The 26,307-nt window shown below is 37.9% G+C and overlaps 1 long non-coding RNA gene across 1 annotated transcript in view; it reads left to right on the top strand.

Annotated features, from left to right (window-relative positions):
* Positions 1–16,342: 16,342 nt before the first annotated feature.
* The window catches only part of LOC114157989 (uncharacterized), a 102,051-nt gene continuing 92,086 nt past the window's right edge, over positions 16,343–26,307 (top strand). The window contains exon 1 of the long non-coding RNA XR_003598305.1: positions 16,343–16,422. This is a non-coding gene — a long non-coding RNA (uncharacterized LOC114157989). The remainder of the gene's footprint in view (positions 16,423–26,307) is intronic.

The raw sequence follows: 26,307 nt of genomic DNA, 5'->3' as shown, positions 1-26,307 counted from the left end.
TCAATCTCTTCCCAAAGCAAATTCAACTAATGTAATAAAACCAAATGCAATGAAGCTTGTAATGTAATAGGAGGCGAAAAATGCCAGAAGAGTCAAAGTAAGACCGCTCTTGTCATCATTGTTCGACTAATTTGCTGCCGATCAGCCGTTTTTCTCCAGCCACTATTTAATTTAATAGAACGTTTACCCAGAATGCCGATCTTCAAAGCTGTTGACTCCGAAAACGAATTGAACTCAGCCACTTCTGAGGCAGCTTCCGAAATGTGAAAAATGCAGCTGCGTCCACAGGTAAATTGGCCAGGGTTTCTCATTTCCTCAAAAATTAACTCTTTGGAGTCTTACAAGGTTTGCGCAGGATGCTAATGATTTGTTTTAGCAGCAGGAGGTCCCCGTGGAAGCAGGTTATGAATACCTCAGGGGCCCCTTTAGCGGCATCTTACGAGGGTCTTGTGAACTGCTGGTGAACCCCGGGTCTCTTCCTAAGCAGCCTAAAGTAAACAGCACAGAGCCTGCTGGGTGATCCTCTTACTTAATAAGACACATTAGCTTTGCTTGTTGCTTTCTTTTTTACCTGTTTTATTCAGAGGGCAGCAAAAACTTTTTTTTAGAAGCATATGTGAAAAACAAACACAAATGTTAACCAAAGAGTCACATGGAACGACAGAAAATACATAAAAATATGCTAAATGACATCATAAGACGAGGCAGATTTCTTTTATGTAGCGTAATTTGTACACAAGAAGTGGGAAAAAAAGCAACTCAGTGAAGTAGGGATGCAAGTAACGATTATTTTACTTAGCGATTAATCAATTATTCTGACAATTAATTGATTTAGAAGATTAAAAAATTGGCACTTTCTGCAGATTTTTCATTTATGCCTTTTTATACAATATTAGAAATACATTTAAATATCCAAGAAATACTTGGATAATTGCCTAAAATGCAATAATATAGCATTGTTATGCTTCATCATTTTTAGTAAAGGTTGCATCTGCTTTCTCTTTCTCTTTTGACTTAACATAAAAACTGTGTAGGGCTGATCTGTTGATTGATTTCACATTAACTGGCTATTAATTGGATAACAAAAGGCACGTAATATGATATTTTTACATCATTTGAATCTGGTGGAGCTGAAATGAGTTTTGATTTGAACATATTTACAGATTATCTTCAAAATGAAATGTGTATATTTTTGTACAGGTTTGGCTTAATTACTGCTCCGAAAATGTTGTTCTATAAGAAAATCACCTTTTTCAGTCTGTATACTTCAGATAAGGATTAATCGATTACAAAATTAGTTGACAATTATTTCAATATTTAATTAATTACGATTAATCTAATTTTATAGGAAAAACTTGGATTAAAAATCTGCAGATAGTGCCAAATTTGATCTGATTAATCAATTAATCGCCAGAATATCTAATGAATCGATTAATAAAATAAAAACAAATTGTTGGTTGCAGCCTTGATTTCAAAGTATTTCGGGATCAAATGTGACCAACAGGATGATCCCAAACAATGCAGCAAATCTACAACAAAATTGCTTGAAAACACTACAGGCAAGGTGTTGCGACGGCCCAGTCAAAGTTCAGACCTAAACTTAAGTTGGGACCTTAAGAGAGCTCCAAAGAAACAAATCAATATAATATATTTTTTAAAAAAAACATGAATTGTGCTGAGTTTGCTTAGTTCTTTTTGCTTCTAAACAATAAAAATGTAGAGTTGTTTTGCTTTAAACAAACTTTGATTTAAATAAGTTTAGAACCCAGTAAAGTCGAGCATAAACCCAGAAAGTCCAACATTCATGGCTCCTAATTTCGTCCTTCCGCCCGTCTATAACTCACGATCCTTGGCTTGAGGATTGTTGAGCAAAGAAGCCAAACTGCGGCGAGTATTTATCATTTTCTGTGACATTTCAGTGACAGGCTGAACAAATAACAGTAAAATTACTCGATAGTTAAAATAACTGGCCCAGATTGAACCATTATCTCCACAGCGAGCCTCCATCCTGGTTCCAGATGTCATTTTTTGTCCCGTCTTCCCCGATGGCGGCGGCTCTGATTTTTCCACGTTGGCTGGTGATTAGCTTGTCACAGAAGCTCCTGTTTCTGTTTAACACTCCCACAGAGGCTTTTTAAGACGCTTTAAGCGAGGGAGTAGAAGAAGATGTGAAAGTACGTGTTAACAGTGGGAGATGTCGATTTTTTCCCACTTGGATCCAGACAGCCTAAAGGTCAGGGGTCAGCGGCTTACTGTAACATGTGTTTCTGTGTGTTAGCATGATCCCAGCTCTGTAGTCTGCTGGTATTAGAGAGCTACTTACAGTGAACACGTTGTTAAATCTCAATAAAAAGCTTTTGTTCATTACTGCAGCTTTAACACCTTCTGCTGAAATATTTGGGTGTTTTACATACAGTAGGTGACAACTCACCAAACTCTAAAGTCTTTTTTTGTTTTTCTCAAAATGGAGGAGAAAAGTTTAATTCTTGTAGTCAAATCAAGTTTATTTGAATCACAAATTTTAGAAACGACGTAGTTCAAACTGGTTTACATCATAAAATCAGTTACCAATTGTGAAACAAGCAATAAAAATACATTTTATCAAATACTATCATCAAAATATGTTGGTCATTGTTCCAGTCATAATGAATCAAAAGCAACTCTAAACAGGGGAGTTTTTAGTCTGGATTTAAAGGAAGAGATTGTTGCAGTAATCAGTTTGACTAAAGATAAACACATGGATGAGTTTCTCTAGATCTCGCTGAGACATTAGTCCTCTAATCCTGGAGATGTTCTCCAGGTGATCGAAGGCTGCAACTGGTTTTTAGTTGCAGTGACTGAAGCTGTGTGTTGACTCTGGATTGTACGATGGCATATTGGGACCATTGTAGAAAAACAAGAAAACTTTGAGCTCCAAAAGTCGAAAATGTACTTCACTAAATTGAGAAACTTTTAGATCAATCTCAGAAATTTTCTGGAAATAACAAGGAATATTTTCTTTTATCTTGAAAAGTCACAAATTTGCTAGAAAAAAAACCTTAGAAATTTAGAAATGAATTTTTTTCAGAAACAATTTCTGTGAAAGTTTCCAAGTTTTTTCTTGAAAGATTCTGAGATTAATCACAACATTTTTTTTGTTTTGTTTCTTTCTTTGCTTCTTCTTTCTAAGATAATTATTAGTTTTATGTTTTAAAAATCGGCCAACTGTAGATATTCCTGTTGTGTCTACAGTTTTCTCTCCATGCCATTGTTGTTTGTTTTTTTTTACCATTTATGAGGTAAAACCTTTACCACCTGCTGTGCCAGTTACTCATCAGGTGGTTGCTAGGTAACCAAAGAGTGAGAGAGTTGCTAGGTAACCAAAGAGTGAGAGAGTGAGTGAATTCCACCAACATTTCTTCTAGCTGTTAGTTCTGAGTGAATGCTCTATATATTTAATATTCTTTCAGACATATTTATTGATTTTGATCACGTCTATATATATATATATATATATATATATATATATATATATATATATATATATAATATATAATTGATTCATTGTCCAGCCTGTAAAACACTTTGAACTTCCTTGTTGCTGAAATGTGTTACGAAAAACCTTGATATATTCTATTAATTTACTCTGTTCATTATTGCTCAATGGGTCTTGCTCATTGCTTGGTTCTCATCTACCTTATAGAATAAGAGATGTAGTAATTATTAAGGACGAACACTGAATGTTAAAATCGTCTAAATTCACCTCAGACTCGGCCGTGAAGCCTGGATGAAACATCGAACCTCCAAGTTTCCTGGCGGTCCTTGACCTCCGTCAGGAAGACCGCTCCCCCTCCCCGTTCCTCTCGTGCGTTTAATTTGCTTATTTTATTTTATTTTTCTTCGTGTGTTTCTTCCTCTCTCTGTCGATCTGTTTCTCCATCACCCCTTCGTCACGCTTCGTTCCAGTTCCCTCTGTAATTACGCCCGAAAATAAACACCAGTTGGACGGGCCACATCAGTCACAGGACGGGACGCACACATGCAAATTTACACATGTAATCACACTTTCTCGTACAAACACACGCAGTCAGGAGGATTTTGGGGAAACTTTTCAACCGGTTACTCCAGCTCAGAGTATTTCTAGAAGAGAAATCTGTTTTTTAAAACAAAAAAGTGTTTATTTTTCCCTCTCTGGTCTTTGATGGCCAACTGGATCCATATGCGTCTGAACCCAGTAAACTGTTTTCCACATGGACCGATGGGTCCGCCGGTCCAGCTCTCAATTTGAACTTGTTTACAAGCGAAGGATTTACATGTTTAATCTTGCGTCCTTTAGATCCGGAGCGCCCAAAGCTTCAAAACTTGGGTTTCTATTTACTTTATTGGTGTGTGTTTCTGTGTTTTCCTGGGTCTCTTTGTTTTAATTTGACTTTCCATGTTTTTGCCAAATGTTAAGATCAAAAGCTTCCAGCAGGTCACAAGTTAAAATCTCTTATTTAACTCGTTGGGGAAAGATGACTCTGGTTTGTTTTTGATCCTACGGTGCATCTCTTCACCAAAGGTCTGGATGTAATTTTCTGTCTCGTTCCCATTTATTATCAAATCTGTCGAAAGAGCACAAACACACACCGAGTTTGTGTCTCCGTTCCGTCTTTGCAGGCTGAGTAAGAGATCACAAACGTTGTTTTGAAAGCTGGAAAGAAAAATCATTTGGGTCGGGTTCTGGTGTTTCATCCGGTCCTCTTCATCTGTCTGGGTGTTACGCCCACGCAGACACATGCAAACCCTGCAGGATCTCCGGCCGACACTTTCTGCTGAAGCTGTCCAACTCATTGACAACAAAAGTAAAGAGGACCCAACGAAAGACTAACTCACTAATTTATAGTTTTCATAAAACTATCCTCTGGTTTTTGGGAAGTTTTTGCAAGAAAACCTCAATTCTTCGTACCGCCATCTGAGGATGAGACTGCAAGACAAATAAAACTTTGTTTTCATCAACCTGGAACTTTTTTCTGGAAACAGTTGAGGCTTTTATGTTAATGTCAATAGTCCGGTAGACTCGGCTCTATTTGGTTGCAACATTTGCTACATTTTCAGCTGCTGCGATCCGCTTTTACACTGTAAAAGCTTTTACCCCACTGCCTGTGGGGGCGCTGCAACTCAAACCAGTGAAGGAAACAACATGAAAACTCCTGAAGAAGACACAGAGCGCAACTTCCTTCTTCAAAATGAAAATGGAGTGGCATCAGATTTTAGCGGTTTTGTGTTTGATAAACCATTGGTAAGCCATTTCTCATGCTAGCGCTAGCACTAGGCTAGCATGTTTAATTTGGTTGTATTTACCCAGAATGCAAAGGATGCGTCTGCAGCTAAAAAATACTTCTCAGATCAACATGTGAAAAGTTCATCCTTTCTGCTGGACTTAACATCAATACAGATTTGATCTGTAGATAAATATTTGGACTAAACTGATTAAGAATTGCATAAAGAAAAGTTATGCAATTCTGGGCTGCACAGTGGCGCAGTTGGTAGCACTGTTGCCTTGCAGCAAGAAGGTCCTGGGTTCGATTCCCGGCCGGGGTCTTTCTGCATGGAGTTTGCATGTTCTCCCTGTGCATGCGTGGGTTCTCTCCGGGTACTCCTGCTTCCTCCCACAGTCCAAAAACATGACTGTCAGGTCAATTGGTTTCTCTAAAATTCTCCCTAGGTGTGAGTGTGTGTGTGCATGGTTGTTTGTCCTGTATGTCTCTGTGTTGCCCTGCGACAGACTGGCGACCTGTTCAGGGTGTACCCCGCCTCTCGCCCGGAACGTAGCTGGAGATGGGCACCAGCAACCCTCCCGACCCCATTAGGGACAAGGGTGAACGGAAAATGGATGGAATGGATGGATAAAGAAAAGTTGCTTAATTGGAGATTTTTTCACTGAATTTGAACCTGATGAAACGAAAACTGCCACTTGAGGAATTTCGGTTTGATCTTAAATTCAAAATGTATTTATTTATTGTACATTGTTGGGTTAATTTTATCTTTGAGGATGTCGTTCTTTCTTTTTGAGTCTGTATATTCCAGTTAATGATTAATTGATTACTAAATTAGCTGATGATTATTACAATAATCAAATTTTCATGATTAATCTGATTAATCAAATCTGCCCATTGAAAAACAGCTCCAATATCCTCCAATAAAAATGCAGCAACAGTTGACGATTAATCAATTTCTAAATTAGTTGATTATTTCAATACCTAAAGTTTAAAATAATCGCTTCAGCCCTACAAAAAACTTAGATGTCCAACAGCATCCAATGAGAATGTGACAGTAAACGATTAATCGATTACTAAATTAGTTGACGATTATTGCAAAAATTGATCACGATTAATCTGATTAATCGTTTCAGCTGTATGGAAAACAGATATCCTCAGCGTCCAGTGGGAACGCAGCAACATAAACGTGTGACTTTTTGTTCACTACAGCAAATAATCATCAACAAATGAGCAGAGCAAGAGAGAAACATAAAATCAACTAAATCAAGCTCTCATAGAGACGTTTTGCAAGACACATAAAAGGCTGTGATGACCTGAATATCTCAAACGAACATAAAAGTTTTATCGAAGCCAATCAGAGAAAGGATTGTTTAAGTCAGTAATGAAAACTGACCCATATGTCCCCCCAGGTTCACCCTCCAATCCAAACAAGAATCACCAACACTAAACGCAGGAAATTTAAAAAAGGCGAGGGCAAAAGGACGCGATGTGATGCAGGAAATGCCGCCTCCCTCTAACAAGTGCTGTTCATGCATTAAAGATGACACGGCTCCTAACTCTGCACAGCAGCTATGAAACGCAGCGGATTGACGGCTGGAGCAGGAAGAAGTCGTCGCTGATCCTCCGCCTCCTCCGTCTTTTCATGACTAACAGAAACCCGGAGAACAGATTGGACATGAGAAGCATCAAACTCGGCCTCCGGATTGGAATTCTGTCCACATGTTCCCATTTGATCCCTGTTATTGCAGCCACTGGAACACAAATCCCAGCGACATTCCCACAACCACATGACGGAGGCAGCCTCGGGGGTCAGGGAGCGCCTGCCAGCCTGCATGCATGCATCACAATGTTTCTGTGTTGTTTGTTCTGCGGTTCTCTGCTCGTGATTCGCTGGGCTAGCTGGAGCTAACGCGTCGTCCCGTCTGAACGTTGGCGGCCGCGCCGGGCCCTTTGGATGAGACGGGCCTCCTGGATGAGATCTGGATGTTTCTTTTAATTCGTTAGAAAGAAATTGTACAAACATCTCGCCAGTTACAAGTTGGTTCAGTGGTTAGCCAGGAATGTAGCTTTGAGGCAACCCACAAAAAGAAGAGACTCTCCAATAAATCCAAGTTAAATGGAAAGAGACCCAACCAATGTTTAAATTTGTACCACGGCGTATTAGAGCCATTGTAGGTAAGAAAGGAAAAGGAGTAGGACAATTCTGTCAAAAACTCAGAAACTCAGGAAAAAACATGGACATTTTTGAGCCCCAAATGTTTTAAATTTGCTAAATAATAATAATAATAATAATAATAATAATAATAATAATAAAAACTTCTCAAAGAAATTTTGAGAAATGTTCAATAAATACAGGGACATTTTCTGAATTTGAAAAGTTTAGCATTTTCAAATTTTGAAACACATAATTTCCGAGATGTTTGTAAAATCTTTTACTTTTTGCAAAAGTCAAAAATGTTCCACTTTTTAAACTCAGAAATTCCCATGTTTTTTCTAGAAAATGTCTAAGATTAATTTCAAAATGTGTGTGTTTTCTGGTTTTTGACATTTCAAACTCTGAAACTTCCTTGCTTTTCTTGAAAATATTTCCCGATTGAGCATGCATGAAGTCTCATGCACAAGATCTTCCTGCTCATGACTACCACTGGTTTTTTAGCTGTCAAGTGTCAATTTAACGTGCTAAATCTTAAATATACACATTATTTGTGCTTTAATACCAATGATCAACTCGATAACAACTAGATAACAAGGTCAGGAAAAAGGTTTAATTTAAAACAAATAAGTAGCACAGGCGAAGGAAGTAGGTCAGCTATGCTGCCAGCTTGACTTTGACAATCTTAACATGTAGATGTGCTGCAGAATTCGATGTGATAAATTAGCTAATCAATCACTGCTGTGTTCAGACGATCACTTATTAATTATTGCAAAATAAACATCAAGCCTGAAAACATTCAACTGCAACAAACCAAATGTTCTGTTCTTTGACCAGGAAACGTTTGTGTGTTTTTTGGCATTGAATCCTGAAACACACAGTGGAGCTGTTGTCAGTCAGTTGCTATGGGAACAGGGCATGGTGTAGTGTAGGCTAACACAGAGTGAGGAAAAAAGAAGACGAGTGGTTTTGAGTTGTTCTTTCTCTGTGTTATTTTCCCGTTTTGCTGTGGTGCACTGCACTGAATTAATAATGCCAACATCTGAAGGTTTCGTTTTGTCAGCGGCTAAATGAAGAATTGTCGTTTTGCCCTCCAACGTTGAGTGGGTGTGCAAAATTACAAGATTTAAACAATAATATGCAACATGTGAAACAACTCCTACTCCTGAACTTTATTGATTTGCTAACAGTAAATGTAGCAATAACAGCTACCTCCGAGCGACCTTCAGTAAAACTTCATTTACGTGATTGTTTGCTTCTTGTAACACGACACAGTTAATCGCGTTAATCTGGGTCCGTCTGAATTCTCCGTCTCTGATTTCTGGTCTCTGACGTCGAGGCGAACGTTGATCCTTCGGAAAGCCGAGACTGACACGGTCGACTGAAAGAACACAATCACTCTCATCAACTCATCTCCCTCTGCTCCGCGTCCCAGCCCGCTCCCTCAATGATGTGATAAACGTCCACAGATGTGGACGGTGCTGAGACGCTCCTACAGACGACTGACTGGTAGCTGCCTGCTAATGTGTTGTGAAGCTTCATAATTGGTCCATTTATCTTCATGCTAATGCTCTGTGGTAGAGTCCATCGGACCTTCACTGGGAGATTATTGGATTCTTATGTGAAGCAGGAGCATCCAGAACTCTTTCCCACACACACACACACCTTGGCATGCCGCCGGGTCTCCAATGGGACGCTCTTATAGTTGCGCAGCATTTCATCACTCTGTCTTCACCCTCCTCTCCATCTCTGATGGTGTTTGTCCTTTGGATGATCTCTTCATCACTGAATATGTGTTCCTCTCTAAAATAATCTGTGTACATTTTAAGTTTGGTATTTTATCCCAACGTAACAGATCGTCGAATCTGTTCTTTCAGTTTATCTTGAAGTTAAAAAGACATGGAATATGTTTGACTGTGCATATTGTACATTTACTTGAGTAACGTTGGCAAAAATTAACTTTGAGGATAATTTTTTATTGTGCTGTACTTTTCATTTTTACTTGAGTAATTTTATTATGAAGTATTTCTACTCTTACTTGAGTAAAATTACCCACTGAATGAAAATCAAACATGTTTTAACCAAAAAATCACCAGACACAGACACACCTGCAGGTTTAGTTAAAGTTTATAAGTTTTATACTGAAAGAAACTGATTTGGAAACATTTTCTTTTAGCTGATTTTGTTATTTTTTTGTTACATTAATTATTGTCACTTTGGTCCTTAAAATACTAAAATTTCCACTTAAATTTGTATTTTGGTTCGTCTGATGATGTATTTTTAAATATTAAATGATTGATAATTTGATCATTTACTCAGTATTTGAGTAGACTTTTTACCAAATACGTTTTTTACTTGAGTAAAAGTTTTGAGTACTCTGCTCAACTCTGATATATGTAAAGTATGTAGGAGGCTAATAAATTCCCCGCGGACTGTAGAGCTGGGTTGGACTCTGTGCTAAAGTACTCAGTTGGTATGAATCTTACCTAGAGTACAGGGACTTCTTTAATTATACAGGTAGTTTTTCACCACCATGGACAAAAATCATATATGGAGTACCGCAAGGCTCAATCCTGGGATCCCTCTTATTTAAAATCTAGATTCTCCCAATAGCCCAGTAGCCCAGGTTAAGTAGTATTAGCTACCATAGCTATGCAGATGATACACTGCTTAATTAATTGGATTAATTTTACTTTTAAAAAACAGAATATTTACCTGTTTTCAGCTCACACTTGATTTTTTAAAACCCATATATTCAAACCTTCATTTCCATCTATATTACTCAGTTAAATGTATGTGTAACATAATTTTTTTCTCAATTGACTCGGATAAAATATTTTTCCATCTCGATTTCACCCCAACTTGAAGTTTAGCTCCAAACAGAATCATCAGAAAAGTCAAGACTTTAACTAAATGATTAAAAAAGGAATGCTTTTCAATAATACATGAAGACAACAAATGAATCTTTAGCACAAATCCAAAGTTTCCACACTGTTAGTCTCCTCCTTTTGTCTTGCTGTTTCTTCACTAAGCCTCTTCAGTATTAAATTGTTTTTTTTCTGTGTAGTTTGGCAAATAAAATCTTCCCTGTTGTGTAAATCTGCACAAAAGAGTACATCTTCACCCTCGGGTGCCATCCCCTCAGATTCAATATTCCACAACCAAACTATAAAACAAATACCAGAATTTACAAGCCCTTCACACACTCCTTCTGTTAGGTCTTGATTTGCCTCCAGATCTGTTTTGCAACAGTAGATGTCCCCCAAGTTGTCCATCTGTCTTGTTTGGATGAAATTCCTGTTTTGTATTCACACCAAATTTTAACAAAGCTGCCAAAACGTTCAAGTCTGCAGTTCCAAAGCAATCAAAAATGTTCTGCACTTCGAAGGAATGACTGGATTGAGACGTTGCAGACCAGATGTGCAGCTTTCAATGAGCTGCAGCGTCCAGAGTGGCCACTAGAGGGCGTCTGGTGGGCGTAGAGCAAATGTTGAAGCAAACGCGCCAATTCGCTGCTGGAGCAAAAATCTGACTCTGGTCCGCATCACGCTCACACGTTTGGAGAAACGCTCCGTTTCAAAGAGACAAACCTACAAACAGGTGTTTATGTCGTTGACTGGACGTAATCGGCGGCGCTCTGCGGCCCACGGCTTTGCAGGACACGTCCACACACACAGTTCCACTTTACTCATGACAAAACGTGTTCTCAGAATCATCAGGTCGCGAAGAAAAACCAGTTCGCAAGATGATCACACACTTCAGAGATTTATAGTTTATTTCGTATTGCAAACTGATGGTTTGCATAACTGTAAGTAAACTCTGTCTTAAAGACGTCATTTTACATTTTTTAATTCAACTCTTGCCGATCGTATGAGGTTTACGTTGAGTTCTTGTCTTTATAGCAACAGGAAGTGTAATTTGACAGATTGAAGAGCAGAAAAGGAGCTTTGAAGGAATAGAAACATAAATTTCAGGGCTGAAACAATTAATGGGACTAAACACGATTAATTGTGATTATGATTAATCCGATTTATTGTGATTAATCTGTTATTGAAATACTCGTCAACTAATTTAGTAATCAATTAATTAACTGCAGAAAAGGATGTTTGTTGAAAGAACAACACACTTTAAGCCAAAGCTGTTCAAAAATATACACATTTAAGATAAATAAGACTTTATTTGTATGTAAATTTCTTCCATCCATAACTCCTCAAATTCTGTATAAAATAAAATCTTTAAGCACCTTTTGCTACCCAAAAGCAATTACTTAATCCATTAATAATTGTTGATGTTAGTATTTGTTTAGCTGCAGATGCGTCCTTTGCTAGAAATGATCAGTCGTACATTTTAGTCAATAAAATGTTTTTCTTATTTATAAAAGAATTTTAATTGTTTTTGATCTTTTAATGTATTAAATATATATATATATATATTTATTAGAAACGTAAATGAAAAATGAGCAGAATGTGCCATTTTTAAAATCTGATTATCAAATAATTGATGAATTAATAGATAACTAAAATATTTGTTAATTGTAACTCTAATAAAAGTAGTTTATTGTTTGAATCTATATGAACTACAGTATGTAACCTTTGTTAAAATGTAAGATGAAAACATTCTGATGAAATCAGTAAATTTGTCGCAGAACCACCATTCAGAAACATAATTTATGTAATATTGCTGTTTTTGTTGCCAATATGTTGCAGCAGCACAGATACTAATGTCAGTGTCCACAGTCCACATTTCTAAAGAAGTAAAAACAATAAATAGATTTGTTGAGCTAATATGTCTATGTATTCAATAATTTAGCAGCAATAAAGGTTTTCTAATTAAAAATGTTGCTTATTTTGTTGTTTAAAATGGAATTAACTGGAATCAGTTTATTACAGATCCTGAGAAAACACCAGTTATTGTCAAACAACTGAATAACAGTTTTAGAAAATGGTATCTTCTGTTGAGTATTCATTACCCAATTGATGTAAATATGATCACAATACTTCGACTTTTATGAATTCTGCACCTAAAGTATGAAAAAATTAAAACTACTACTGCAACTAAACAATATTTAACAATTAATAAAAACTAACAAACATACTAACTGAACTAGACAAATAAAAACAAAATTAAACTAAAATATAATGAAAAACCCAAAAGCTAATATAATCCTGACCGGCACCACGTCCAGAGAAATTACCAGAATCTCCTGTTCTCCGACCGTGGCAGCCTGGCCTCTTCTGGAAATCGGCCAGTGCTCAGAAGTTTGCAGCCATTTTCCAGGTTCTGGTGTTCTGTATCAGCTCAAATGTTGGGTTTGACAGTAACTCCTGTTCTCTGGTGTGACAGCCTGGGGGCACGGCGGAGACGGGCAGGGCTGCGGTGCTCCAGCGTCTGGCTCAGAGACCTCTAGTCTGGGTCTCACTTCCACTCCAGAACCTCCTTCCTCCCCCGCCCTTCTTCTTCTTCTTCTTCTTTGGGTTTCACCCTCACCTAAATGGACACATACATACTGAACACTCTTCCCCTGCAGCAATGGGCCCCAAATAACACACATGGACCTCAGAGCTTGTTGGGGTCCAGCCTGTGTGGAGAGCCAGAGTCAGTCTGGACCAACTTCTCCGTGTTGCTTTGTATTGTTTTAATTAAAGCTTCTGCTTTATTTTACATTTATCCTCCTGTATAGGTCAGCCATTTTGCTCTTAGGTAATAAATCAATAAGATATATAAAGATAAACACATGATTAATATCGATAGATAACAAATCCAATGTAACTTTAATTTTTTTTTAGCTAAAGTAGGTTGGTGGAATCAACTAACTCTCAATCTTTGGTTACCTAGCAACTCACTCATTCTTTGGTTACCTAGCAACGACTTGCTGAGTAATTGCAGTAGCAGTTTGTTTGTTACACCACTGTGGCTGATAACTGCTTAAAAAACAACAAAGTGGAGTGAAAACTGTGGATAAAACAAAAAAGGTAAAAAAAAATAATCAATAATTATTGATATTGACTGATATGAAATGCTTATGTCATAATATGTTTATGATATAAGCACTAGGCTACCCAAAAAACGTGTTTACAGCTGCAAATGTTGAGACATTTGCAAATAAAAACAACTTATGAATTTAGATAAGTGTCTACTTTTGGAAATGTGTTGTCATAAAAAAAACATTTTATTTCTATTCTTAGGATTTAAAGTAGAGGTAAACATAATGTTTTGCAAAGAGAGGATGGATATTTTTTTCTGTGGGATTCAAAATAAAGTACATTTTAGAAAAGCAAATAGATTCCAACCTAATGACAAGAAAAACATTTCTAAGAGCATGCTAATAGTACTTCTAGTGTACTTTTTTGTGGAAGTTAAATGAAGGAAACCTTAGAAATGGTTAAAATCCTGCTTTTGTTATTACATCTATATTTAAACCATGGGCTGGTTCTTTTTATTTTGTTAGCCAATGTTATTAAGAGCCATTCTGGAAGGTCCAAAGAGTGACTTGTGGCTCCAGAGGCACAGGTTGCAAACCTCCTAGTCAATTGAGCGTGATTTCTGAAAGGTCTGAGAGAAAATATGATCCCAATTATCTGAAGAAAATAAACCTCGCACCAAAGTGTAACTGAATCCAATTGTTGGCTGTATGTCCTTCCAGTTTCTTGGACTAAATGATGCACTTGAAGCCCAAAATAGCGATTTGTTTTGCCAAAATGTCAAAATAAAACTAGTGTAACTAAATTCAAATACTATTTGTTTTCCCTCTTCTGGGGATTTTAATTTTTTTTTAAACTAATATATCAGCCTTTTATTTTCAGAATACCTAACATTTTGTAACATGACATCAATAAATATGTATTTTAGCCTCTTTTACTGTGATATCCTTAAAATAAAGTGTACTTGCCTGCAGAAGTCACTTGATGAGTAAACAGAGTCCAACTGTGTAATTTAATGTCAATAAATCCAAATGGTCTGTGAAGTCCTTGGAGGTTTATTAGTGAACAAACAGCTTCATGAGGAGTGATTAGCACAGCAGACAGATCAGGGAGGCAGCAATGGGAAGTTCGGCTCCCAGGCGGCTCTTAATTTATTATCATCTGTTGCCTCATATTTTAGTTTATGTTGGCAAATATTATTTTTTATATTAATAAATCCTTTTACATTTAGTGTTTTTATGAGAAGCCTTATGCTTGTCTGTTTGTTCTGTTACAGAAGCAGGCATTCTTACTTTTAATATGTTAATCAAGCTATTACAAAAACAAATTAACGAAACACAGCAAGCAAATCTACTGAACATATAATATAATAATTTATCATTATGTGTTACATTATATCTTTGTGATTCCCCTCCTCGCCACTGTGAGGGGACAGACATGTTCTCCAAATGGCCGTCATGTTGCTCCCCCTCTCTTTTTTTCGCGCAATGGTATGATCCCAAATCCTCACTTGTGATTGGCCACTCGGCCGCCGTGCTGCCAATCAAAACAAAGTTCTATCGTGAGCGGTACGGAGAGCGAGCGCAGAGCAGCTAGCCGTTAGCTGCTAACAGAAAGAAAGTGGGGATCTGCTCTTCTGACTCACTATAAACACGACCCACTGTTATGTATCAGGCTATTAAACATCGCGGTACGCTAGTTTGAACAGCTAACAGAGCTCCGTTCAATCAACAGATAGTTCTCCAATGACGTCACACCTACATCCGGGTGCTCTGGCGCCATCTCGATACTATCGAAGCAGCTTTCCACTTCATTGATCACACACAAGAGAACCGCGATGGTTGGATATATTTGGATTCAAAAGCAGTAAAACTCTAAAAGCAAAAGCTCTGAAACACTTTAGACTTTTTCATTACGTCCCGTTGCTACTTAAACGCACCGAGTGTCATCCAGCAGCCGCGGCTGGCTAATATTCAGAGGAAACATTTGGCATGGATTTGTGCCGATCACTTTATTAGCGGCAAGGACATTTTGAAGTGTTTCTAAAAAATAACCAAAACTGTGACGCTGTCAGTCAATAGTGTATTGAACTGATTGCTGTGAAAAATGTACGTTTTATGCAAACCCTGCGAATTTATATGACGGATACATTTGCACAGAGTAGAAAATGTAAACATAAAACGTAGATATGCAAATATGCATTTATTCTTGCTGCCATACTGGCGTTTGAACAGAAAAACACATTTAAATTACATTCAGAGTAGTCATGTTACAATACGCAATACCTCATTTAATCAAATAATAAAATAAAACATCCATCCATCCATCCATCCATTGTCTGTTCACCCTTGTCCCTAATGGGGTCGGGGGGGTTGCTGGTGCCTATCTCCAGCTACGTTCCGGGCGAGAGGCGGGGTACACCCTGGACAGGTCGCCAGTCTGTCGCAGGGCAACACAAAGACATACAGGACAAACAACCATTCACACACAAACACACACCTAGGGAGAATTTAGATAGACCAATTAACCTAACAGTCATGTTTTTGGACTGTGGGAGGAAGCCGGAGTACCCGGAGAGAACCCACGCATGCACAGGGAGAACATGCAAACTCCATGCAGAAAGACCCCGGCCGGGAATCGAACCCAGGACCTTCTTGCTGCAAGGCAACAGTGCTACCAACTGCGCCACTGTGCAGCCCTAAAATAAAACAAACTCAATAATTTCCTTTTCCATGATTTATTGTTTCTCTTTTCTCTCTTTCTACCAAAGACAGGATGATAAAAATCTTCAGTGTGTTGCTTTGGCTTCTATTCGCCCTTTTTCTTGCAGGACAATTTTGCTTACAGAGATCTCATAATTCATTTTATTTGTTGTTTCTGTTGTTTTGTTTATTTACTTTTAATTTTTTAAAAATGTTTTCAGCTTCAGTGTTAAATGTTCATTAGAATTCAATGTTTATTAATGTTTGAGAATGTATTCTTAAATTATTCTACCGTCGCCATTATGTAACTTGGAAATCTGAATTTCCGTTTCTCAACAGGACGTCCTGGAACGCCTCAGCAGGAAACATCCACTACATGCATCGAAGTTCTTCGTGGTTGCTAACAGGTGACGTTTTTGTTCCCTTTGCAAAATACTATTTTATGTGATTGTTAGCACACAATTTAGAAAGAAAATACATCTTGGCTAACATTACATTTACCTGCTGATGAAGAATAATAATGATACATTAATGAATAAATAGATGTCTGTTTTACAAAAAAGCTCTTTCATACTTACATAAACGAGTCTGAAAGTGAAGTCTGATGTAAAGGCCAGTGTTTTCTGAAATCTCAGTTTAAGTTTGCTTTGTAATTTTTAAAAGTTAATGTGAAATATTTTAATTCTCATGTGTTTTTTTTAAAGACCAAAACATTTAAGACCAAAAATGACATTTGGATTTAAAGCAATTGTTTTCTTAAAATAAAAATAAGAACTGAATTGTTTTATTTTGCAAGCATTTTCTCTTTTTCATATTTCTTTTGCTAGCTTAAGTAGCTACTCTGGGACATTTTTTTTTCTGGTTACTTAATTAATCCTCAGAATAATTGATTTATTGATTACTAAAACAATAGTTTACAGCAGCAAAAATTTATGTATTAGTCACTATGAAGCAGTTCTGTAATGTATTGATCCATGACGGCTGATTATAAATGCAAGCCACACTTTTCAGACATTAATCCATAAACAATAACCTTGGAAACTGTTTCACTTTCCAATTCCACACCATAAATATGTTTAAGTACTGTATTACTTTTGACATTTATAAGACTTGTATTGTGTTTTTAATACAAAGAGGAAAGTTTATATATATTTTTTTCCCACCTCAAGCCATGAAAACTCAGATAATCTGGAGCTCTAATGCGTCACTACCCGACTGTAATCGCAAGTTGCTGCCCGATATTTCCGATATTTACATTTCACATGAAGCGCTTTTGTTTTGTTTTTCTTTACGATGCATGCATGCTGGCCTGTACCATATCTTAACTGTGTATAAATATACTGTAACTGCTGCCATAAAATATCAGTTAGCATGCAGCGCAGTGTTGATCTGCTTTTAAATGCACTATAAAACATTAAATACTCAAACACTTGCACATACTTAATGATAAATCAGTCTTTTAAACACTACACTGTTTTATAGGAGTTACGATGTATGCGTGTGTGTGTGTGTGTTTTGACACAGTAGCTGCCTTGTCCTTGCACTGTAATGTTTACAACTCCACTATAATCACAGAGAATTATGTTAATTACACACCATTAAGCTCATAAAGTAACACAACACACACAGGCTCTCTACTTGTTCAGTGGTGAAAAAAATGTCTGGAGAGCCTAAAAACTGTTTAACGCAGCCAAATGAGACGCCTGTATATGTATTTGTTTGGAAACATTTGGACTCGGGGTGGGTGGCGAGCTCTGCAGGTCCAACACCTGGAGCTCAGGTCACCTTTGTTCAGGTTTCGTCCACAAGAGGGCGCTGGACACCATTCAAGGATGGACAGAAAAAAAAAAGCTCTAGTGACTAACAGCAGTAGAGAAAACATGTATTCAAAAACTGAAATCTAAATTGGAGAGTTTCAAGTCAATCCAACTATAATCTAACGCAACTTTTACCATCCATTCAATATTTAAATCTTGTCCAGTTCAATTACAATGTAATTCATTCTAATTAATCTCACCCAATCAAATTTACTCATCTGAGTTCCAGAACAAACCAGTTTTTCTAATAATATACACCTTAACAAAATTAAGGTCTTTTCAGTAACAAAGATTACATCAATCCCATTCCAATTATTAACAGAACAATTTTGTCAAATTCATTCCAATGATTTACAGACTAACCTTTCCTTTTTGATACAGGAAAGGTTTGTTATTGACGCTTTGCAACTACATCACCAAATCACGTTGAGGCGCCATGCTGGTGATCGGGTGTGATTGTTTTCCAAATTTGTTTTCGCCTGTAACAGTAATAACTTCTAGTTGTTAAACTCAATGTAATTTGTATGTAGAAATGACACATCTAGTTGGGTGTCATACTTGGAGGTATTTACAAAAGTTGGAAACGGCTAGCTTGGAAACCGATCCAAGCTAGCTGGATGAAATTAATTTCATTTGATCAAATTATCGTAATTTGATCCAAGTGCCAACATTGCCTGAATTTTCACCACATGATCTATACCACTGTCATAAATGGTGTTTCCATTTAGTCAGAGCAGACTTAAAAGCATGCAAAACTCTAGATGCTAATTATTTGTTTTTGTAGATGGTAGGCTACACGATGGAGCATTTTCTCCACGGTTACTAATGGTTTGTTGCTTACATAATGGAAATTGTGATTTCATCTTACTAAATAAATCATAAAATGATGAGTTTGGTTTGCACCCTATGACCGTTCATTCACATTTAGCCATGCCCCTGTGTCTGTTGGCTCTGCCCCTTTAGTGGAATTATTCAAAATGTGAGGGATTATGCTTTCACATGAGGTTTAGTTTCACTTTCGGTGTTTTCATGCCCGATAGTTCGGTAGTCTTGAAAATTTGCAACATTTTCAGCTGGTGTGGTTCGCTTTCACACTGCACTGTGTCAAATGAACCAAGCTAAATGAAAAACCTGTTCACACCCTCAACTGTGGTGGCGCTGCACCAAGAACCAACAACACAAAAACCTTTGAGGAAGACATTAGCACAATGTCTTTCTTCATTAAGTGAAAACAAAAAAGGAGTGGCGTCAGATTTTAGTTGGTGTAGGATTTCTCTTTAGTCTTTGTTAAAAAACCATGAGACATTTCTCCTGCCAGCGTTAGACTCTCACGTTTGTTTTGGTTGTATTTACCCAGAATGCCTTGTGTTATAGTCCGTTTCCTACTTTTGAAGCGGTCTCTGGTCTGTTGGCGTTCACATACGCATTCGAACCAAACCAAAGTTCACTTCGATGGAACTGAGATCTCCATTTTTAGACGGACCAGAGTTCGATTGTCCATTCACACCTCCCGAAACAAACCGGACTTTCTAGAAACAAACTAGAGTTGGATTAAAACGGACTAAACCGGGCTGATATGAATGAACCCTTACAGTACTTTGTAGTCTTTGTACTTGATGAAACAAGTACAGACCATTTAGCATGAGAGAGTTAAGAAGACCTTAAAAATGATTGTTGTTCCACCTTAAATCACGTTTTTTTGAAGTAAAATGTCACTTGAACTTGGGGGAAAGTGTGACAAACTCTCACATCCCTTTTATTTATTAAGGATTCTCCAACAGGATAAGGTTTTCTATCTGACTGAAACATAAAACAACAAATGTAGACGACTGCAAAATATTTGTAAAAATGTTCAAATATTTGTAGAACATCCAAAATGAATATAAGCCTTGAGGCATGCATAATTTGACCTTAGATCTTTGCCCTCCTCTATCTGCTGTTAAAATCTGCAATGCAAGATACCCCACATGAGTGTTTTAACCCAAAAGAAATAAATTCACATGTTAAACGGCTTCCATCTGTCAGTTTTCAGCAGTGGTAAATAGAGACGGTCAGACCTGGGGGACAGGAGCCTGAGCTGTAGAGGAGCCAGCGTTACAGGATTACAACCTGATAAGGTCTACAGAGAGCCAGAATGTAATGACGGGGCATTACACTCTGCAGATAGCATTGACAAGTGTGAACAGAGACGAAGAGGAGGAGGAGGAGGAGGGAAGGAGTGGCTGAAATATAAGAGGACAAGGAAGGGTCATTCACTGGTGAACTGGGGAGAAAGTGCAGATGGTCAGCAAGCTTTTGTCAAATGGGTTCAAGTGAGTCAAATCTGACAGGAATATTCTATAAACATTAATACACTGAATGTTTATAGAATATTTCTTCGTTTGGCTTTTCCACAGCGAACTTTACAGTTAAGCCTGAAATAGATATAAACTTTTAAACCTCTAAATTTTACCAATATGTTTCTTCTACCTGGAAGCGATTATAATACCCGAATGCACTCCAATCGCAACAATAAAAAAACAACAACAAAAAACCCCCAGTGGAAACCAGTGGCAAAAAGCAGGTCAGCAATTTTCTATGTCTGCTCGCATAGAAATCTAGATTACCATAAAAAAGGTTTCATACACTGAAACGTGGAGAGCAATTATAAAAATATATAACAACAGACAGGTGATCAATATCAATGGGTAATATGTCTGATTGGATATTCAATTTATTTTCACTGAAATCTGATCCAGAATCACACGGCACAGAACCTCTCAAGGCTAGCTAAGCTAAGTTGGTGGGATAAACTGACTCACTCACATGAGCTGTGTCCGAATTCAAGGTCTGCATCCTTCGAAGGATCGGTCTACGTAGACCGGGTCCTACGTGATCCAGGTCCAGCCTCCACCAACTGTCCCCGCCCCCACCTCAGCGTAACTCATGTTGCCTAGCAACCGTGACAGCGTGAAGCAGAGAGCGGCGAACAAGAAAAAACAATGGAGCTCAAGTTTGTTTATTTGTCGTGCATTACTCCTGATTTCTGTATTATTCTTCACCTTTTATTGTAAAGGCTGTTCCGTAGTAAAAAATAAATCAGTTTGATTCTAAAATGTTCAAACATGTATTGCACATTTCTACCAGGAATAAATATAAGCAAATTATTCATTTTCAAATACTCTCCAAATCTTGGATAAACCGTTACAGTTAAATAAAACTAGTATGTTTGAAGGCTTAACTTTAATCAATCAAACCGATTTGCTCAGGAATAAATTAAATACTTTAGTAAACCAAACATTTTACAACTAGATATCACCTGTCTGGATAATATCGGTGTTTAACTTCCACTCATTGGGGAAAGCTAGCGGGAGTTTTTATAACAATGTATCAGGAGTCAGGCGTTCTCCTCCGGTTTACCGAACCTGAAGCTCCCGGCCAGCTGGCAGCTGGCGAGGGGAGCTGGCTGTTAACGCAGCGGGAGCAGACATGTCCGAAAATATCAGAGCAGGTTACGTTTTGGTGAACCGAGCAGATATTTGAGACTTACACACTGACATTCTCGCCTAAAAACGTTGTACAAAATCACAACGGTTTTGGTTGTGTCATTTAAAGTGTAATATAACAAAATTATTTGCCGCTCTTCACCGCTATTGTCGCTCTGCCTGAACGCCCGGTTGGGACCCGCAATGAATTATGGGATATGTTGGGCCGTGAAGGATACACCGGACCCATCTGGGGAAAAGAAGGACGCATTTGGAGGCCGCCTGTGAAGGAGTCTTTGAATTCAGACAGGCTTTGTCGCCACGCTATGATGTAATCGGATCCTGAATTCGGACACAGCTATGATAAGTGAGTCAGTTGGTTACCTAGCAACAACTTGTTGAGTAACTAACACAGTAGATGTTTAAGGTTCTGCCGCTTAACTGCTTAATTATAAAAAACAATTGTGTGGAGAGAAAACTGGATTAAACAGAAAATGTCACCAATTTTACATCATTTCTGATATTTAGAACAAAAATAAAAACTGATCAATAACTATCAATATCAACCGATGTGAAACCGTTATATGGTTTTATATCCATATGTCTGAATATGTTTTTCAGCCATATTGCCCAGCCCTAGGAGCAAGTGAACACGTGTTTTGAAAGCAATTTTTGTTCTTATCTGTGCTCATGTTGTGAAAAACTAACATACTTTATTTAATTTCTGTTTAATTAGTTAAAAGCATCATAGCTTGACTCACTGAGATTCGCTTAACTGTTACAAAAATGTTAAACTGCAGCAGAAGAGGTAGCTAATGCTATAGCTAAACAATGTTTAATGGTAAAATATTTGCTTGTCAGCTTTGGTTTAATGTTAGAGTCATAAATCTGTCATTTTTTTATTTTCACACTATTTGCTCTGTCTCCATATTGCAATGGCATAGGGAAATAACACAAACACAATTCCCTGCTAGTGCTAATTGTAGCCAAATAGCTAAAGCTCCCTACTTTAGCTGAGTATAATTAGTGCAAATTATACAACTTTAGACTTTCTGACATTTTGTTTAATTTTTTTTAGTATTTTGATACTCTAGTGTTAAGTAAAGTGGAGGGCAGCAGACAGACAGACCGACCATCTGTCTTTCTATTCTGGTTTCTGTTTCTTTGTCACTTTCAGGCCGTGAAGCCTAAAACTGTAAAGGAAGACATCCAAGACCAACACATAATCATTCCAGCTTACACAAACAGAGAAAAACCCATGATGAACAGTGATCTGCTCACATAGAAGTCTGCAGTGAGGATATTTTCTGAATATGAGGGAACAAAAGTTGCTATTTTAACAGGCATTCACTGAGTGTAAACACATTCAGAAATACCTGCTCATTTGTCTTAATTGAAGGCAATATCACAGTTCTGAAACTTTTATAACAAGTACCAGTTTTTATTTTCAAATAGGGAAATTTAGCCCATCTAATTTCAGATATGAGAATGTCTGAGGATTCTTAAGAACTTTTGACTTTGAAATCCAATATGGCCGCCTTTCTAAAGAACATGATGTCTGCATTAGCTTCTCAAGCAATTTTTACATCTACACAACTTACTTACTCATCCTTCTTTACTTACATCACTACTTCTGGTAATTTCTTTTAATATAAATCAACATATAGCCAAAAAAATACAATTATTTAGGTATAGATGGATATTTTAGAAAGTACAGGGTTCTTCACACCTGATTGTCCGGTAAACTGGACCAATCGATTGGGGACCAAAGTTGCAGCATTTTGTTACATTTTCAGTTGATTTCGTTTGCTTTCACTTCACTGTGTCAAATGAACCAAACCCTTTGAAAAATGTGTTCCCCTCCTCACCTGTGGTGGCGCTGCACCAAGAAACACTGAAGGAAACGATTTGAAAAACACTGAGCGCAACTTCATTCTACATGAAGTGTAAACAAAAATGGAGATTTTAGCGGTTGTAGGATTTCTCTGCTTTCCTTGGCAAAAAATAACACGAGCTACTGCTCCTGCTAGCGCTAGCTTATTTTGGTTGTATTTACCCAGAATACCTTGCGCTTTAGTTCACTTTCTGTTTTTGGAGCAATCTCCAGTCCGCCTGGCGTTCACATTTACATTTGAACTGCGCCAGAGTTCACTTTAATCGAATCGAGACTAAGGTTTTTAGGCGGACCAGAGTTTGATTGCGCGTTCACGCCTCCTCAAACAAACCAGACTTTCCAGACAAACAAACTAGAGTTTGATTAAAGAAGGTTGGTGCAAATGCAGCCTCATTTTTACTGACACTCATCCTCTACTTTCTCTTGGAGAAAACACAAACAACCTACTTGTCCCTTTATCTGAGAAAGTTCAACCTCCCTGGAGACAAACACGGTGAATGAACCAAGAGAAAAAGGATGAGACAAATGAAGCTGTGTCATTCCTTTACTTCTCTCTTCTTCAACTATGCGTATATTTTTGTAAATTAATGTTTATGCTCACATCAGTGTTTGCAGATATGTACTTTATATACACTTTCTGTCCATTGATTTATACTCAACACATACGTTCAAACAAACCAGATCCGTGTTTTAGAGGGACGGAGAGGCCCGGTCCCCAGCCTGGCGTGTCCCTGGAGAGGTTCTCTGACCGGGGCAAGGCAGCACAGGAACAGAGCTCTGTGTGTTGGGGGGGTGCAGGTTAACTTGGAGTTTCCCACTCCTCAGAAAGAAAGGGACAGGAAGGTGAAGAAGAGGACAGTGTTGTAAAGGAGATCCTTATTTACAGCTACAACAACACCTTTGTTTGATTTATTATCAAATCAACAAGTAGAAACCTCAGTTTTACCTCTGGATTATTCCAGATATTCTAACAGTTTGCCCGACTTTTTGAGTTCATGTTTACTTTCTGGTCGGTTATAATTATTTATTCACTTTCATCTGGTAATCTATTTACTGTTGCGTAGCAGTTTGATCACCAGTTAGACTAGGTTGCCCAGATTACTTTCAAGCTTGCATGTTGTGCATTTTACACAACTATTATGACAAATGCCTTGTCTGTGTAAATGTAGATCAACTCACATCAGGATGGTAAATGCTTGAAAATTCAATCAAGTTGACGGCATGATTTTCGGATTAGTTTGACTGATAATTATCTAACTAAATGGTGAAATTCAAAGCCTTCCTATGAAATTACATTCGATTCTCATCTCCCTTCGCTGCTCCATCTAGGACTTATCTCATTTAGCTGGATTTCTCTGGTAGAATTTCAACTGGGCCAATCAGAGAAGTTGATTATCTGCTGTGTTTTGCAATTGTAGTCTGCCTGTAGTTGTAGCTTGGCAATGGCAGTGTAGGAAGTGGCATTTAGTCATTTGTCTAATTAAAAAAGGAAGAAGAGGACATGTTATTGCTGGCAAAGATGTCGTTCCGTTGGGCACATATCTCTTTGCAGTGGGGGATGAGATAGTAGTTTATAGCGGTATTCTTCATAGGCTAGCCGGAGCATTACATTAATCGCGGCCAAATAGCACGCAGGTTCATAACATTTGACCAAACAGCATCTAAGCTCTGGAAAAGGAACCTTGTAAGTTTGGACAACTTACATGTAGGTTCAGGGAATGCAACTTGTTGGTCTGGGCAAATGGAATATAAGATCTGGTAAAGGAACCTCTAAGTTTGGTCAAATAATCTGCAGCTTCAGGAAACCTGTAACTTAAATAGAATAGAATAGAATTACTTTATTCATCCCAGCAGGGAAATTATTATTATTATTTTTTTTTTTGACACATGGTGTTTGCTGGAACCAGCAAACACCATGTATGTTCATATAAAGTTGTCCATAAGTTTGTATTAATGTATCCTGTAAGTCTGGTTAATTAACATATTGGTTTTAGGAAAGTGACTTGAATGTTTGGGTCTGAAAGACAGAGTACATAAGTTATTTATATAATGTAAGATCTAGTAAAGTCCACAAACGTATCGTATGAACTGCATAAAAAACCTCCAAGATTCATTGTTTGTAGCCATTGATCATGAAACTTTCATAGAGGCGTATAAAACAAACACTTTAAGGTTTTTTTTAACAGGTTAAGGTGCGTTTTTCTAGTCTTTTCTTATTCTATACCAAAGGTCCTTGTTACATCAGGCAGTTCAACCTTTCACTGAACTCTAAGAAGTCTGTTTCCCATACACTAACCACCACCTGAGGGGACGACCCTGTGTGTGGGGGTGCACGTGCGTGGGCGTGTGTGTGTGGATGCCATGCAAAAAGACCTAAAGAGCCTTACTGACCCCGTCTTGTGAAATCACGAGTGAATGGATGGGCGGAAGACAAAGCAGAAGAAGAAGATGGGATGATTGGCGTCAGCGGTCTGAGAAACTTGTCTTTCTCTGACAAACACGCACACACACTCGGTCTCCGGACTCAATTGAGCAACAGATAAACCTGCTCTTTCCCTTATCTGGTAAAAAGCGGAGTTAAAAGAAGAAGGGATTCTCTTACAACGAGGAGACAGTTTTTATCTCCTAACCGCCGCTCTCTAAGCCCCTCTCCTCCTTATGTCTCCGCCTATCTCCCTCTATCTGCCTTTCTTTCTGCCGGCATTGTTCTTGGGCTCTCTGGTTACTGTTAAAAGGGCAAAAGAAAGGACGGGTAGAAAAGGAGGGAAGGGAACCATGAAGGGGGACAAAGAGACCACTTAAAATGCCCAAAAGGAGTCTCTGTGTGGAAGCGTGTTAAACTCCCCTCTTGTCCACCTGTCTCTCTTTCTTCCCCTCATAATGCTTGTCTCTCTAACTACACTACCTTTGTTCTACCTTTGCACCTATCTCTTATCTCAGGTTCTTTCAACAATGCTAGCTTATTGATTTAAAATCCGATTGAGGCAAAATCACAGTCATAAAGGCGAGAAATTGAAGAGGAAAAGCTGATGCATGTTATTGTTTACGTTTGGAAATTTAGTGCAACATGCTGAAAGTCAGAAAGACGATTCTTTTTCTTGCCTTTTGTAGCTGCAG

The sequence above is a fragment of the Xiphophorus couchianus genome, chromosome 14 (assembly GCF_001444195.1).
Source record: "Xiphophorus couchianus chromosome 14, X_couchianus-1.0, whole genome shotgun sequence".
Classification (NCBI taxonomy): domain Eukaryota; kingdom Metazoa; phylum Chordata; class Actinopteri; order Cyprinodontiformes; family Poeciliidae; genus Xiphophorus; species Xiphophorus couchianus.
Note: the sequence above shows the minus strand (reverse complement) of the source record. Positions and strands in the feature narration are given on the sequence as shown.